This window comes from Microtus pennsylvanicus, chromosome 2 (genome assembly GCF_037038515.1).
Source record: "Microtus pennsylvanicus isolate mMicPen1 chromosome 2, mMicPen1.hap1, whole genome shotgun sequence".
NCBI lineage: Eukaryota > Metazoa > Chordata > Mammalia > Rodentia > Cricetidae > Microtus > Microtus pennsylvanicus.
Genome location: NC_134580.1, coordinates 121681011 through 121699065, shown reverse-complemented (window position 1 = coordinate 121699065; position 18055 = coordinate 121681011). Strand labels below are relative to the sequence as shown.

The following is an 18055-nucleotide window of genomic DNA, read 5'->3' as shown; positions in this document are numbered from 1 at the left end:
CACAAGCAAGCTCTGGGCATCCCAGTGTGTTTTACAGCATGAAAAAGGTCATTCATTTCAAGTCCATAATGACATTTTTTTACAATATACTTTAGCCTCTTATAAAGGAAGTTGTCATGTGTTGAAGAGGCAAATACAGCCCTATGTTTATTCATAAGGACCAAGATAATACTCAACATCACTGTCTTCCACAGAAAAGGGATAAACAAAGCATGGTATGAATACATATATACAACAAAATATAATTCATCCATTAAAGGAACTGTGGTTTGTGGCAACATGGATGGAAATGAAGGGCATTATGTCAAGTAAAGTGAGTCGGGCACAGAAAGGCAAACACTTCATGTTCTTAATTCTATGCAGAAGATAGCAAGTTGATCTCCCAGGAGAAGAGAAAACAGTGGTTACCAGTGTTGCGGGAACATACTGGGGAGAGGTCAGCAGGTGTTAGGTTCCTAGCACTTTTGATGTTCTATAGCACAGGGCAGCAGCACTGTATAGTGCAAAGCAGCCAATGAGAAGGGTTCTAAGTGCTCCCAACATAAAGAAATAGCAGATGTTGAAGGTGATAGCTATGCCAGTTACCTTGATCTGATCATTATATACATTTAAATGTCACACTGTATAGGACGGAATGGTACATGGCACTCATGAAGCTGAAGCAGTAGGTTTACAAGTTCAAGGCAAGCCTGGGATTCACTCTTATTCTCATTCATTCTCTCTTTGTCCTTCTCTCATATGTGTGTGTGTATGCGTGCATACATGTGTGTGTGTCACAGTGTACTTCATAAATATGTATGATTGCTACATCTCAAAACAGCAGTTTAAAGACCCACAAAACCTCCACTAAGGCAGGTATGTAGTTTTTGTTCTGGGGATTGAGATCACATCACCAAAGCAGGTTAGAGCTGGTATCTAAGTGATGATGACCTTTGTCCAGAACTTGGAATATGATGCACTTGGAGCCATGTGTTTGCTGCAGGCAGTCAAGGAACCGTGGGCCTCACTCACTTCTTCCTGCAGGTGTGTGAATTAGGAGACAGGATCCTCCTTTAGCTCAATAAAACTCCTTACACTGTTAATAACACTTCTCCAAATCTCCGAGCAATTAATTAATTTATCTCCAGAGAATTCCATTTCCCACAGTTTGGCAAAGCAAGCTGAAGTCCAACCTGGCCCTTCTCCTCCCTTGGCTTGCCGCCTGCCACTCATGGCTACAAAACTGATTTACCACAATTTAGCCTGGGACTGAAATGGTTCAGGATGCCTTCCTGTGTGTGTCTCATCTCACCAACAAGCAAGCAAGGGATCCAGTACGAGGAATGAATCTAGGCAGGTTCCAAGCAGTTCATCCAGGTCTGTTATTCTTAACCTTTGATGATTCCTCCTCCTGTTTCATTTTATTAAATCCTATTAAGGTAGACATGAAAGAAATCTAAAGGAAAAGTTGGCTGAGCCTACCTAGTATTGTATTCATGAGTCGTATCTGGAAAGTAAGCCCACACTTTCTGTTGTTTTTTTTTTTATCTGACTTTCCCAAAATATCTTGCTTTTGAAAAGGCTATCCACTTTTGAGGCAATTGTGTCACTAATAATAATTCTCACTCAGTAAGACACTAACTTCTAATAAGCCCTAGAAAAGCTCCTTGGTTCATCCTTTATTGAATGATATGATAATTTAACAACTTAAAGATTCCAGAGCAAATATTAGCATTTGTACAGCTAGGTGTTGTTACATTATTCTCTATACCTTTAAGTTTTAAATATCTTTATTTTTTCAATAACAAATATTACAAAGAAGCAATTTTCTATTACCTTGAAAATCGAAATCTACAAAAGGAAATATCCACAATTTTTGTGTCACTTTAATAATAGCAAAAACTTTCCAATGACTCCATAAATCCACCAAAAGGAGAATAGCTGAACAAAAGACAGTCTATACATAAAATAGAATCCTGACTTGCAGTTAAGATGAAGCAACCCTGTGTGTGAAACAAAACTAGTGATACAGCGTGGTGGGCGAGAGCAAGCTTTAGAACAAGGCTGTGTATGGTCTCATACCACTTAGCCAAGAGCTTCTGTGTGTACACATAGAAGACACACAATAAATATGTGCATGTTCGCACACACACACACAGATGCACACTGCACACTGCATCTAACCCTAGAAGAACATCATACAAACCAAAGCAAAAGACAGTCGTCAAAACAATGCCTGTATCCTACAAAAGCAGGCTCATGATAAAAGGATAAACCAACTTAGGGTAAAGGACACTGAGGATACATGACAATTAAATACAAAGAATGATTCTGAACTTGGTCTTTTCACTATAAAAGGCTTTGTGGTAAAGGTAGTAAAATGTGAAAGGGATCTGTGAATTGAACTCTAGTAAAATAATGGCAATTTTCTGATTTTTCTGGGAGTTGAGGAGTTCTATGAGAGAATGTCCTTATTTTCAGGAAGTATACTAATGAGTGTAGAGACCAGGGCATCAAGTCAACAACTCACTCTTAAATGGTCCCACAAAAAAAAAGTTCTCATCAATGTTCTGCCTACTTGTCTACTTACGTAGAAAAGTATGAATAGTTGACCTCACATATGAATGTTAACTCAAATGGCCACAGTGGATAAATAAAATACAAAATATATATATGGTGGACTATTATTATATCATTAAAATTTTGACCCATGCATAAGGTTTGACATAGATAAGCCTGGAAGACATCACGATAAAGAAGCCAGTTACGTACGGTTTCTTTCACTCAGATGATATATACAACAGCCAGATTTAAAGAGAAGTCATCACTGCCAGGACCACGGGAGAAATGGAATTGTTACTTAATGAGTCCAGTTCAGTTCTGAAAAAGGACACCACTCTGTGATGCAACTGTAATATTGGCTGCAGACAACATGAGTGTACTGCTGCCACTGAACTGTGTGCTCAAAATGCATACACAGTAAGTTCTGTGTTACATACAGCCCATTGCAGCACAAGAAACTGTTGTCTGTACACCAAGAGATATTACATATTCTTCACAAACAGAGCAAATAGCATATGTTATTAAGTCTAGCGAGAAATCAGTGACACTCACTCATCAATAGTGCTACCTCAGAGAACTGAAAGATTAGAATCAAGTGTTTTTGCTGTATCTTAAACTCCTTAATTTTTCAAAGAATATTGATTTTATGTATTGTGTGTAACAAAAAAACTGATAAAATGCTATCTTCTGGACTTACAAGAAAAATAAATGATGGAAAAAGAACTATCTCTATAAAAATACCTTTCTACCCAGGAATACTATTAAAAACTCACTGTTAAAAAAAAATGGTACTTTCCTAAATTGGTACTTTCCATTCATTACGTGCTTGCTCATTTTAAATTTAAAAATAATAATAATTGCAATAATAAGAGACTCATCCCAGGGGAAATGAATGGCACAAAGGGACAACATGAAATGGGGTGGGGGAAAAAAAACCCACTGAGATACGGTCTGAAGTTTGAATGAAATTCTATAGGAACTGTATTTATCCCCTGAAGGTTTCGTGACCCAACAATGACACCAACAGTTAATAAAAGCCTTTGCCCTCCCTCTGCAGTCTAACAGCAATGCCATTTCTGAAAGGAGCCACTGCCCGGGGGATATGATGTGGGTATCGTGTTCCTGACAGAAGAGGAGGAGTGGAAAATGGAAACAAGGCCACAAACTTAGATCTTTCCATTACATAGAAATTGAGGCTTCCAGGCTTCACTTTCATGATTAAAAATAGAAAAAGAAATTGACTTCACATTTTATGGAAAGTAGTCAAAGGAATAAATTTCATGTGAAGAATCTTCACAGAACTGCAATGCTTTTGTGGTCCATACTGACAAAAAAAAATCATTGAGATGGCAGAACCAGTGGGGTACAAAGCAGGAAGCGGCCTGCAAGATGGCGGGCAGGACCAGCGGGGTAGGAAGCAGCCTGCAATATGGCGGGAGCAGTGGGGTAGTAAGTGGCCTGCGTCACTGAGACTCTGAACCTGCTCCCAGTAGAATGGGCTCTAGAGTGCACAGCGGAGCAGCTGCCTTCATCCTGGATGGCTGTTCCCCCTCTCTAGCTGCCACCTCCCTTCTGATAACTATTTCCTGCAATTTCCAGGATCAATGAACACCAGGGAACACACTTTTCCAAAAATAAATCTTTTATCTCTCTGACAAGTTTCAAAAACTTATTCTGAAAAAAAAATAGATTCTGACAATATTAGCAAAATTGGTGTACATAAATAGAATTCAATATAAATGTTTCTTGAGCTTTCATAATACATTGCATAATTCAAGGGTTGGTTTGCATTGTAGGGGAACTGGGCAACAGTGAAACATCTGGCTTCCCACTGACCTAAAGGAGGAGCTGCATCCCTGGAACATCAGATGGGTGTTCTCATTTTGTGCCCAGCCTAGGCCCAAGGGCAAAAATTACACCCTTGATTCCAAATGCATGATCTTGTCTTAGATACACAATGGACTCCCTTCGCCTCCCTGGCCATGAGGAATGGGGTCTTTCTTATAGTGAGCCATGGAAGGTTAGACTTCAAGGTCTTTCCTGATGTTCAGACCACAGAATGAAAAAAATCTGACATATAACATTGAGAAAGAAAAAAATAACTTTTATTGTAGGAGGTACTATGTGGAGAAACATACAAAATAAGTATAATTTGAAATTGTTATAATATTAAGAAATAAAATGGAATTAGATATAGAAAATGTAGCTATCTTAAAAGCACAGAAGCTGAGTAGGGACACTGAGTTCAGGTGCGCAAACTTCATGCAAAACTTCAGGTGCGCAAACTTCATGCCTCCACATCACACTTAGAATCTCTCACTCGCTCACCCACCTGCTATTGCAGCCTTCCAATGCTCTCCTTGACACGCTATGTATCCGTCCTTCCTAATCTACAGCATCAGCCATCCATGGACATATGCAAGCTCTTAATGCCACAATCAAAACTGCTTTGCTGCCTAGTCCTAGATGCCTTGTTTCATCAGGCCAACTCACAGCCTCATTTCCTAAGGCCTCCATGGCACCTCCATGTTCCAGCCTCACTGGCCTGGAGTCTGTATTTGCTCATCTACATTCTTCCTCCAGTTTTGCATGAAGTTTGCGCACCTGAACTCAGTGTCCCTACTCAGCACCTGTGCTTTTAAGATAGCTACATTTTCTATATCTAATTCCATTTTATTTCTTAACATTATAACAATTTCAAATTATACTTATTTTGTATGTTTCTCCACTAGTACCTGTGTCCCCTTAGAACATGCTTGAGATTAGAGTTAAACCTACATGTAGAACCAGCACAGAGTACATATCTCATAAGCAGCTGCTGAAGGGTTCAAGTAGGTGGTTAAGTGAATGGACTGATCTATGATCGCACAGCTTGCTCGACACACAGGTAGATCGACAAGTGTATATGTCAACAAGCAAACTAAAACCTGAATGCCGAGCTTTTGTCCAAGTGCATCTCTGCTAGAGTAGCCTCCACACCACACAGAGGAGAGTCAAGGCGAGGAGGGTGCATCTGGAAGGACTGGGGTAAGCAGTATGAATGAAACACTATCTGAAATGGATCTTAAAAGATGGGAAATATTGCGGCTAGCAAGATGGCTCTGTCCTTAGGTAAAGCACAAGCCTGATGACCTGAATTAGATTCCCAAAGACTAAGTAAAAAGCCAGATGCAGTGGCGTGCATCTGTAATCACAGTACTTCGACTTCAGCAGTGAGATGGGAGGCAGGGAGGGAAATGGTCCAGAAGCTCGCAGGCTGGCTTGTCTGGAAAACACAGCACAAGCATGACCAAGGCAACACACTCATCTCAAAACATGGTGGAGGAGAGGACCAATTCCCAAAAATTGTCCTCTGACCTCCACACATACACTGTGGCATGCTCCCACATTCACACACATATCACAGTCATACACACATCACACTCACACACACACACACACACACACATATACACTAATAATAAAAAGGGAATAGGTTGACAGGCAGGGACAGAGAAGGAATTCATTTCAATGGGTGAATAGAAATACACAGGAGGGTAAAAAGAATCATAATGCTTATTCAACAACCAGCAAATAACTACAGGAACCTGGTTTACAATTGGCTGGGGAAAGCTTTTACCATGAACTCTATAGGTAATAATACACTATAAAACAGGAACATTTAACAATGCCTAGTGTGAGTTTAAATGTAAATGATCACCAACTGCCCAGGGGAACATCAGCATTCATGGATTTCAAGAAATTGCAATTTCCATGCAAAGACTAAGATGTGGATCATCCTGGGGTTTATTCTAGTACCATTAATATGTCAACGGAAGAGTAAGGCAGTCTATATCCAGTACTCCCCACAAAAGAGAGCTATAAGTCGCCTTTTGAGAAACAACCCCACTGAGTAGCTATTGAACAATACCCATGTAGAGTTCATTGCTTTCAAGGTAATTCCACTAACGCATGGCTCAGTGCCACTCGGGGGAGTGGCCAGTCGTCAGTCATTGATGTATTAGGTTGTTGTCTCTACTGATTTTCCCTAATGCACTGCAGTTGTGGCAAGAAGGTGTCATACTCAGGCAGCATTTTCATCACTGCATGTATGGGAATGGGGTCAGGAGACTCAGGGGAGCACTGACGAAGGAGAACAGCTTCATGTGTGACCTCAATAATCCAGCCCAGCCATCTTGTTCCCCCACAGCTGCACAAACACAGGTCATGGAGTCTTTTTAGACACGATGCAGCAGGGAGGGAGAGAAGGGTGACCTGTAGGAGACGGACCCCTGAACCAGATAGAAACGGCACTGTGAGATTCCCTGTGGTTCAGCTGCTCTCAAATGCCTGTATGCTTGTGGAGAACATTATTAGAAACAAAAATCTACTGTCTCCTGCACCCTACATCCACACATGCCAGAGCTCTGGTTCAGACAGTGTGGGTAGGTTCAAAATGCTACATTTAGCAAGTCTCCTGGGTACCCGTATGGTCTGAGTGCTCAATGAAGGCTATCATCGCCCACAGTGACTCTGATGGAGACACAGCAGCTCCCAGTCCATGAACATTTTCCAGGCCACTGGAAAATATGACACAAGTCCTTGAAACTCCTCTCCCTCCTTTCTTCTATTTCTCTCTCTCTCAACGCTCTCTCTCTGTCTCTCTCTCTCTCTCTCTGTCTCTCTCTCTCTCTCTCTCTCTCTCTCTCTCTCTCTCACACACACACACACACACACACACACACACACACGAGGCTAAGCTCAGAACAGTCTGTGACCCTCCAAAAACCCACTTTAGCCAAAAGTTTTTTAAAGACTGGCTAGATTTAAAATAGCAAATGCCTTTTCAGTCATTAAAATGACCCCAAAATATATTAATTATTTTGGCAAAAAACAATTATGTAGTTCAGTGTTTTACGTATTAAGCAATTATAGCAAACATTACATTCCGATGCCTTCCAGCTCATTCTTGTTCCCATGCTGAAATGCTTCAACACAGTGTTCTACGAAACACCATTGAATGGCAGAACAGCTCTTACAATTAACCAGGACTCCTGACAAATCACTTAAAAGTTAAGGATTCATAACTAAAGTCTTGGGCCTTTGTGATGGAATTATTGCTATGTTGAAAACATGAGCCCAGGGAAACAGAAGTAACCAATTCTTAGAAACAAGAAACGATGCTGTACTCTTGGACAGATCAAGTCAGCAGGTGAGGGTTCATTGTTCATCTACCACAAGTGAGACCAGAGAATAAAATAACTAAAACTCTGCCCAGAGGCCACATGCAGGAACAAATGAAGTGCTTCAACTTTAAGGTACTAACCCATTAGTGCACTGAGAGATTAGTTTAAAGCAAAATAGGTGCTTTGTCTTAGTGCGATCAGAAATGGTATATGTGTCAGAGACAGAAGGAAAGTGAAGCATACTTTAAAATTGTTATCCAAATTCCAATCACAAGGAAGAAACGCTTCAATTTCTGCAATTTTGTTAACACGGGCTATAGATTCAAAATGGTAAGAGGAAAGTCAACTGATCCAACTGTCACTCAATGGGTTCTCAAGCAGAGAGGCACAATCACATGTGTCCTGGAAAGACTTTTTCTTAAGACTACAGTGGAGTAACTCAGGACAACTGTCCACATGGGGTTAAAAGATAGAAACAAGGGCAGTGGATGGTGATAGAGGAATGACCGGCCAACCTGCCAGGGAGCACTAGAGGGGTCATGATGACTGATCCACCCAGGAGCATCAGAGGAGGCCTGAGAAACCTATTGGCCTGGGAGCCACAAGCAACCCACACAGGACCAGTGAACGACCCAAACCTGCCTCCACCTCAAGGAGTGACCATATGAGTCTTGGGTCCCTATGAACCTTGGGGAGAGATCGCTAGAGGTTCTGCTCTGCCTATACCTGAAAAAGCTTTCAAGAGAGCCACAGCCCCCAACTACACGAATTGGAAGAAGAGGGACCACTTGAAGCACAGGTTCCACCTGTACTAATTGGAAGATAAGCTGGATAGACAAAAAAGTAAGAATATACTCAGCAACATAAAGAGAAATAAGGCACCACCAGAAACTAGTGGCTAAAAAACAGCAAAATCTGAACACCTCAACACAGATGAAGCAGAAGAAAAGACCTTAAAAATGATTTTCAGAAAATGATTGAAACCCTTAAAAAGAAAATGAAAAATGCCCTTAAAGAAGTGGAGGGAACGACAAATTAAAAATTGGAAGAAATCAACAATCTTAAAGAAAACCAATAAAAAGCAATCAAACAGGCAAAAGAAATGATTCAAAACTTGAAAACTTAAAAAAAAAACTTAAAAAGAGACAATAAAGAAAACACAAAATAAGGGAGTTCTGGAAATGGAAATTTTGGGTAAACGATCAGAAGCCACAAATGCAAGCATAAGCAAACGAATAGAAGAGATGGAAGAGAGAACTCAGGTGTTGAAGACAGAATAGAGGAAATAGATTCATCAGTCAAAGAACATGTTAAATCCAACAAAAGCTTAATAAAAACTATCCAGGAAATATGGGACACTATTAAAGATCAAACCTAAGAATAAAAGGGATAGAAGAAGTCTAACTCAAAGACACAGAAAATATATCAACAAAATCATACAAGAAAACTTTCCTAACCTAAAGAAGGACATGCCTATGAAAATACAAGAAGCTTACAGAACACCAGATAGGCTGGACCAAAAAAAAAATCCCCTCAGCACATAATAATCAAAACACCAAACACAGAGAATAAAGAAAGAATATTAAAAGCTACAAAGATAAAAGGCCAAATACCATAGAAAGACAGACCTATTAGAATTATACCCAACTTCTCAGTGGAAACAATGAAAGACAGAAGGTCCTAGACAAGCATTATGTAGACACTAAGAGACCAAAGATGCTAGCCCAGACTAATATACCCAGCAAAACTTTCAGTCACCATTGATAGAGAAAACAAGATATTCCATGACAAAATCAGATTTAAACAATACCTATCCACAAATCCAGTCCTACAGAAAGTACTTGTAGAAAAACTCCAGCCCAAGGAAGTCAACTACATATACAAAAACACAGGCAATAGCTGATCTCACAGTAGCAAATCCCAAAGAAGGGAAACACACACACAATACCACCAACAACAAAAACAAAAATAACAGGAACTAGCAATCACTGGTCATTAATATCTCTTAATATAAATGGACTCAATTTGATTCTACTAAAATCAGGGACAAGACAAGGCTGTCCACTCTTTCCTTGTCTATTCAATATAGTACTCCAAGTCTTAGCTAAAGCAATGAGACAACAAAAGGAGATCAAGGGGACACAAATTGGAAAGGAAGAAGTCAAACTTCCGCTATTTGTTGATGATATGATAGTATACATAAGTAACTCAAAAAATTCTACCAATTTTAAAATGGGGTACAGATCTAAACAGAGAATCATCAACAGAAAAATCTCAAATAGCTGAAAGACATTAAAGAAATGTTCAACGTCCTTAGTCATCAGGGAAATGCAAATCAAAACAAGTCTGAGATACCATCTTATACTAATCAGAATGGCTAAGATCAGAAACACTGATGACAGCTTATGCTGGAGAGGATGTGGAGTAACAAAACACTTCTCCATTGCTAGTGGGAGTACAAACTTGTACAGCCACTATGGAAATCAGTATGGTGATTTCTCAAAAAAATAGGAATCAATCTACCTCAAGACCCAGAAATATCATTTGAGGACATAAACCCAAAGGATGCTTAATCATACTATAAGAATATTTGCTCAACTATGTTCATAACAGCATTATTCATCATAACCAGAACATGGAAACAAGCTAAATGCCCCTAGACTGAAGAATGGATAAAGAAAACATGATACATTTACTCAATGGAGTATTATTCAGCAATAAAAAAGGACACCTTTAAATTTGCAGGAATGGATGAAAACTAGAAAAATCCATTGTGAGTAAGGTAACCCAGACCCAGAAAGGCAAATACAGTACATCCTCACTCATAAGTGGATACCAGACATAAAGCAAAGGGTAACCAATCTACAGTCCACAACCCCAGAGAAGCTAAAACCCTCTTCCAGAAACAGAGGGAAACAGATGCAGAGATCCACAGCTAATCACTGGGCCAAGCTCCAGGTGAAGAGAGGGATGAGCGATAATATGAACAAAGGTATCAAGACCATGATGGGGAAACCCACAGAATCCGCTGACCCGAGCTAGTGGAAGATCACTGACTCTGGACTGACAACTGGGGAGCCTGCATAGGACCAAAGTAGGCCCCCAAATACAAGTGGTGTGGCTTGGCAGTATAGGAGCCACTGGCAGCGGGACCAGGATCTAACTTTAATGCATGAACTGAATTTGTGGAGCCCCTTCTCTATAGAGAGATATGTCTTGCTCAGACTAGGCATGGGTAACAGCAGGGGCCTTGGAACTGCCTCAAGGAGGTGGTGGGACAAAGCTGTCTTCCAGGGGAGGCCTTAACTTCTCTGAGGAGCGGGTAGGAGTGGGGTAGGGAGAAAGAAAGAGAAGGGAGGGGGAACTGGGATTGGTATTAATAAATAAATAGATAGACTGACAGACAGACAAACAAATAAACAAATAAATAAATAAATAAATGCAATTTTTTGAAAAAAGGTCAAAACAAAAGGGACGCCTGGCAACTCCTCCCAGGAGGGGAGTCTGCTTGGAGAAATGCAGTGGGCTCAGCCTTTCCAACTGTGGGATAGTCATTCGTGGGTAGGCATTCTGCTGGGCACTGACAAGGCCTGGTGGACACCTGACTGTACTGGCAGTGGGCAGAGCTGAGGAGGGTCAGGAGCCCACCCATCCACTATCTGACCTACTCCCCACAGGGCTGTTATGATTTCATAACTCACAGAAAAGCAGATGTGCAGACCAAAAGAACTAAAAGCCAGGCAGGCTTCCTCGTGTGGAGAGAGGTCTAGACAGTTGCTAGCCTCGCCCTGATGGGAGGCCTTCAACAGAGCAGGCTAGATCCAGAAACCAGTGCTGCCAGAAGGCTGGCCATGACAAACACTGTACTACAGCAACAACCACAAACTGTGTGACGGAGGAGCGACTCCCAGGCCCCTACATCAATGCTTTCAAAATACTGAAGCATAAATAAAGCCAGTATTTCTTCAACAAACTAAGGTGTCAGGACAGACTGCTGCACTGTGGGTAAACAGCAAGATCTGAGTTCCACGTCAGCTGACCAGACCTGCGAGCATCCTCCCAGGGCAAGTCAAGTACCAGAGCGGAACTCGGAACTCGCCAGAGCCAAGGGATCCTAATCTAGAGGCCACGCATCCTTATGAGACCTGGATAGAGGTGGGCGGTCCTTGGGCTTCCCACAGGTCAGGGAACCCTGATTGCTCTTTGAGCAGATGAGGGAGGGTGACTTGATCGGGGGAGGGGGAGGGAAATGGGAGGCGGTGGCGGGGAGGAGGCAGAAATCCTTAATAAATAAATAAATTAAAATAAAAAAAGAAAAAAGAGCAGGAAGAAGAGCATAAGCGTTTCTTCCTGAAAAGGCAAACTGGCCCCCAGCAACTCTTCTGGATAGCACTCCTCACTGGATAGGACCCTCAACTGTAGCTCCACAAAAGGGCAGGCTGTCTGGACACCTGCTCCAGGCTGGCTGGACACCTGCTCCAGGCTGGCTGGACACCTGCTCCAGACTGGCTGGACACCTGCTCCAGGCTGGCTGGACACCTGCTCCAGGCTGGCTGGCAGAAGCCATATTGCCCTAGTCTGTCTGTATCACCTGAACCCCATAGCACTGACTAAAGGCTGCTCCTGTCTCCAGAAGGAGAAACAATGATTCAAATGGACTTCTTTTCTAAGAAGTTCACCCCTGTTCTATCCTACAGATTCCCTCCAGATCCTCCTGATGCCTGCCACACATGTGTCAATTTCTACACTGAAGGTCCAGGCACAGGGATAGACACTGGCTGAGAATCATACAGAGGAAGTTATAGGCAAAGCAACAGCAGTACAAAGAAGTATAGAATTAAAACCTCCATAAAGTTCAAGGCGCCATTCTCCACTAGTCAACTTCTCCAATAATCTGTCAATAATCACATAAGTTAATGCAAAGACACGTTAGTTTCATTTTTCTAGCTTTTTCCAGTGTTTCTACTTAGTCAAGTTTTCAATCAGAGTAAATAAATGAGAACATAAATAATTAATGGTCATATTATGAAGTGGGAGGGCTCTGAGCCCCAGAGCAGACCCCTTCCATTACTCAATGCCTACCTCACTAGGAGAAATGTCCATCTGCTCTCACCCCTTCCGTGAGGGTCAGGAATACAGTCCCCATTCAGGAAAGGTCACTTAAATTTGAAACAAGAAAAGTATCTACCTCCGGGACAGTGAGCTAGTGTTCATCTCCTACCACCTAGGCATCTGCAAAACTTATGCATCTGCAACCACGCACTGTGTACGCATCAGGATGCTCCAGAATCCTGTTTTCCCACAACGGGCATTAAGGAAGCAGCTCCCACTCAGTTTGCACAGCCTGAGACCTTTGCAAATGTCATACAAAGGAAATATGGATGCTCTTCTTCCAGCCTCTTCCCACCACCACACTATGTCATGAGACCCATACTCAAGCCTATAAGATAGACAGGCATGTCATTGATATGACTGTAGGAATGGTACAGACACTACAGTGGCCAGTCCCAGAAACAAGCAGAGTTCTGGCTAAAGCAAGCAAAATGCTGCTACCTTTACCAGCTCAATCTCCGCCCATTCATTACCCATTAATAAAGCCCTGGGATTCCTGAAAACAAGAAGCTACCTTCACTTCAAGTGCAAGTCTGAAAACAACTGGGAATCCCTTCTCTCTTCATCATGAATGTCAGCTGAGGCCTCCTGCCCCCTGGAGGCTGGCCCAGCTCAGTAGCAGCGACAATGGCAGTAGCTGACTTAGAACTCAAGACAATCCATAGGGAGAAGCTCGTGAGGCCCCCACCACTCATTAAAGGAAAATGGGCAGGTAATGATTGCTGGGAAAGGAGTGTCATTTCTGGGTGTGGTAAGTTGTTCATGCTCCAGTAGACATGCCTCATTCATGCCTATGCTAGCAACCATAATGAAATTCAGTCTCTCTCTCTCTCTCTCTCTCTCTCTCTCTCTCACACACACGCACACACGCACACACGCACACACGCACACACGCACACACGCACACATGCACACAAACACAGGTGAGAAGCTTGTTGGGAAGAAGGGTTTCATCAGGGCCGGGAAGAGGATAAGAGAAGGTAATGGGGTAAAGATGACCAAAACTAATTGCATGAAATTGTCAATAAATTTTTAAAGAACCCTTTATATCTGAACTATGTCTTCAATGCAGTACATATTCTAAGATTAAAAAAAAAGACCTCAGGACATTCACAGACAGCACAGCCCACAGCCTGCACACTCAAATCCCTGACACACTCCCTGCGCACAGCAGCAAACAAGATACAGTGCACACAACTTAGGAGGCGTGAAGAAGGGGGTAAGCAGAGAAGCAAGAAGATATTGAGAGATGGCAACAAGTCCTTGAAGTAGTCATCAAGGCAGTGCGATGGTGCCTGTGAAGGGCACTGAGAAGCTCCTCCTCTGAGAAACCAACCTGGTTGTCCTCTCCTTGGACTGGAGAGGGAACATGAGTGAGTACAGCACCAGGAAGGCAAGAAGTGCAGGGTAGACAGGACTGCCACAGAGGCCACAGAGACCCTCCAGCCATGGTGACAAGCAAGCTAGGGTTAACTAGGTACACGCTGTATGAAGGCCATAAAGGGCTGGGAGTAAGAGCCTAAGCTGTGCGGCTGTGACATTCCCTGTGGGGTCCTATGCTAACTGGACCTCTTTCATGCTCTCTGACCTTCCTGGTTTATGTAACTCTAAATCCATGTCTGAGAGCAAGGATCAGGAGTCAGGCAGCATGACTGTCCCTTCCTCACAGTACCCAGCACACCATCATATGCCTAAAAGCATGCACACACACAGGCACTCGCAAGCTTGCACACACACACAGGCATTTGCAGGCCTGTACACATACACATACACACACACACACACACACACACACACACACACACACCTTGTTGATCTGCACAGATGGCTGACGGAGTTGATATTTCTTAAAAAGTGGCCAAAAGAATAATTTTTCGGTAACAAAGAAACTTGCCAAACAAATGGTTTTTCCATAATGCAATTGTAGAAATTTGGAATAGGGAAATAAAACACTTAGAATTAAAAGCTTGCTTGACAGAAACACATGTTTTTCTATCAGTAAAACAAATTTGGCTGTGCTCTTTCTGTCCATACAGAAGCAAGCCAAGACACTGTCTGCGGGGAGAGGAAGCCCCTCTAGCTGAAAGGGGAAAGCAAGAGGAGGCCACAGGCAGAGGAAAGCACCAGGGTCACATTGGCCCTTCTGTGCCCGCTGGCGCCACCTGCTGGAGAGCCAGAGGATGGAAACCTGCATGGGTTTCTAGGGTCAGGAAAAGCTACAGATGTGAAATTAGACAGTACACGAATTTAAACAGAAAGGACCTTAAGGAATCAGGAAGTCTTCTTTAACCTAATAAATCAACATAATTTCTTCAGATGGTTGAAGAACGCCATCTGAGGCTCTAAAGGGTTCTTTGTGGTTTTTTTTATGGTACATAATACAGGTGTACAACATGCCATTTCAAAAAACTGTTTGGAATGAATAAAAAAAGCTTCATAACCAAAATTTCCCTGAAATACAGCTAAAGCAGAATAATACATCAAAACTACACACCAAAGGAACCGCCAGAAGCAGGAGGAAAACCCAGACACATTGCCATCCTGCAAAAAGTGGTTTCCAGGACCAAGGAGATCACAGAGGCAGGAATGACTGGGATGAAGGACAAGGAAGGGGCATGAAAGCTGTCGTGAAGCAGGCCACCAAGCAGGCAGTGGGGACCGTGAGCCCTCTGAGGGCAGAGTAGGAGAAAGACGTTGATGAACTCACTCTGGGTATCTAAGCACAGTTGAAAGCTGATGGAAGACCAAGGAGGCCTAACACGCATGAGACACGGGGATCAATTCCCAGCGCGAGGAGGGAAACCCAGTAAGAATAAGATGATGGGTGAGCATGCAAGGCTGCCAAGAGCATGGAAAGGGAGGCGTCTAGTCCAAGCCAGACTGGCTACATGGGATGTGACCTCTACCGCCACAAAGGGTCTAAGTTCAAGGAGCCCCCACTCTGTCAGCTGCTTGAAGTTCTTTTCTTTTTCAAGAATATTGTCATTTCTCAGAGACATCACAAAGTTTAGAATTCCTAATTAAGGAACCTCTGATTCTAAGAGAGCTACACAGGAAGGGAAAAGCTGCTACTGGAGGAGCCAGGTGGTACAAAGGAAAGCACCCTAAGATGTTCTGAACAGGGTCCTTATTACCATTTCACTTTGGCTCTGGTCCAAAAAGAGAGGCTGGCCTCAGCCCAGAAGGGAAGCTTTGCTGCTATGCTAGAGGGCGGTGGGGGAAGAACAGCAGGATGGGTACTTTATGATGACCTCTTTCCCAGCAAAGAAGAAAGAACTGCCTGCCATGCCCAGAAGAAAGACAGATAAGGGAAGGGTAAGGATTTCACAAAGGATGGAAAAATCTAGTAGACTCCACCTTAACCAGTGCAAGGTTAACATCACCGCAGTGAGACATCACCTTGACCAGGAGGCAAGGTTAACATCACCGCAGTGAGACACCACCTTGACCAGGAGGCAAGGTTAACATCACCGCAGTGAGACACCACCTTGACCAGGAGGCAAGGTTAATATCACCGCAGTGAGACACCACCTTAATCAGGAGGCAAGGTTAACATCACCAAGGTGAGACACCACCTTAACCAGGAGGTAAGGTTAACATCACCAAGGTGAGACACCATCTTGACCAGGAAGCAAGGTTAACATCACCACGGTGAGACACCACCTTAACCAGGAGGCAAGGTTAACATTACCGCGGTGAGACACCACCTTGACCAGGAAGCAAGGTTAACATTACCGCGGTGAGACACCACCTTAACCAGGAGGCAAGGTTAACATCACCAAGGTGAGACACCACCTTAACCAGAAGGTAAGGTTAACATCACCAAGGTGAGACACCATCTTGACCAGGAGGCAAGGTTAACATCACCACGGTGAAGACACCACCTTAACCAGGAGGCAAGGTTAACATCACCACGGTGAGACACCACCTTGACCAGGAAGCAAGGTTAACAACACTGAGATGAGATGACAACCAGGTGGCAAGGTCAGCATCACCATAGTGAGACAGAACAGTGCCATACACCTTCTCAGTTGGTACTAAGAAGAGAACAAGATCACTTTTGAACAAGCTGAGACTCCTGTCAAACCCAATGCCTTGCTGTAACCACAAAGGCAAAATAGAGAAACAGTTTATAAAACACACAGCACATATGAAAAGTGTCAAGGTCATGAAACACAAGGAAAGACCAAGGAACTGTCACAGATTAGACAAAGGAGAAAGACAACTGCAATTAGACACCATGTAGAATACTGCACAGCTAAGCAGACACTATTGAAACTGTGCGGTGTCGCCTGCCTGGAAGATCTACCAAGATGACGTGGAAGAGGAGGCATTGGCAGCGACAGCTGGGCATGGTAGCTCAGGCCTATAATCATGGCATCTAGAAGATTTGGGGAAAGAGAGCTACCATGAATGAGCTCAGGACCAGCCTGGACTACAAAGTGACACCTTGCATCAAAGAAGGAAGGGAGAGAGGGAGGGAGGGCTGGTGAGTTCAAATCGGGCTTGCATGTAGGTAATAGTATCTTATCAATGTTAACTTCAGTATGTCAATCACTAAAAGTAAAGACTACACCAGGGCTCTGGTTGGCTTTCTTGTAAGTCTCCAATTATCTCAAAGCTTGCATTTCCATGTGGATTCTTTTTGTTTGTTATTTTTAAAATGTTATCAGTAGGGGCTTGAGAGATGGCTCAACAGTTAAGAGTATTAGCTGCTCTTCCAGAGGCTGCAAGTTCAATTCCCAGCAACCATATGGCAACCATCTATGCCTCTAATGCCTCTTCTGGCTTACAGGTGTACATACAGACAAAGCATTCAGACAGACAGATAGAATGTTACCGGCAATGGCAGTACCCTCAGGTCCATTTTTGAAGCTTGATGCTATTGCACACATGGTCCCACTTCTCAGCCAATATACAGTGTTAACACTGGCCTTCTACAGAAGACCATGGCTCTACACCAGTTACTCAGCCCCAAGTTTCCATCACGGCTCCCCCAGATGAATTCATTAGTCCACTTTACAGCATCCTAGCAAGGGAAGGATGCTAGGAAGGACAAGCAGGAACACACCTCAACCCATCGCCTGTCGTGACTCATGTCCCTATCAAGTGGATACATTAATTAAAGCTTTTGTAAATGCTAAGCACAAAGGAACAATGTAAGTTTGCAAGGACTATCATACACCTCCTTTCTCTATTTTAATTACATTTTTCCTGAACACTTAAAGAGTTGGCAG

At 42.9% G+C, this 18055-nt stretch overlaps 1 protein-coding gene across 1 annotated transcript in view; it reads right to left on the bottom strand.

Annotated features, from left to right (window-relative positions):
- Dtd1 (D-aminoacyl-tRNA deacylase 1) overlaps nt 1-18055 on the bottom strand; it is a 158736-nt gene that overhangs the window by 108178 nt on the left and 32503 nt on the right. The gene's annotated exons all lie outside the window — the stretch shown is intronic.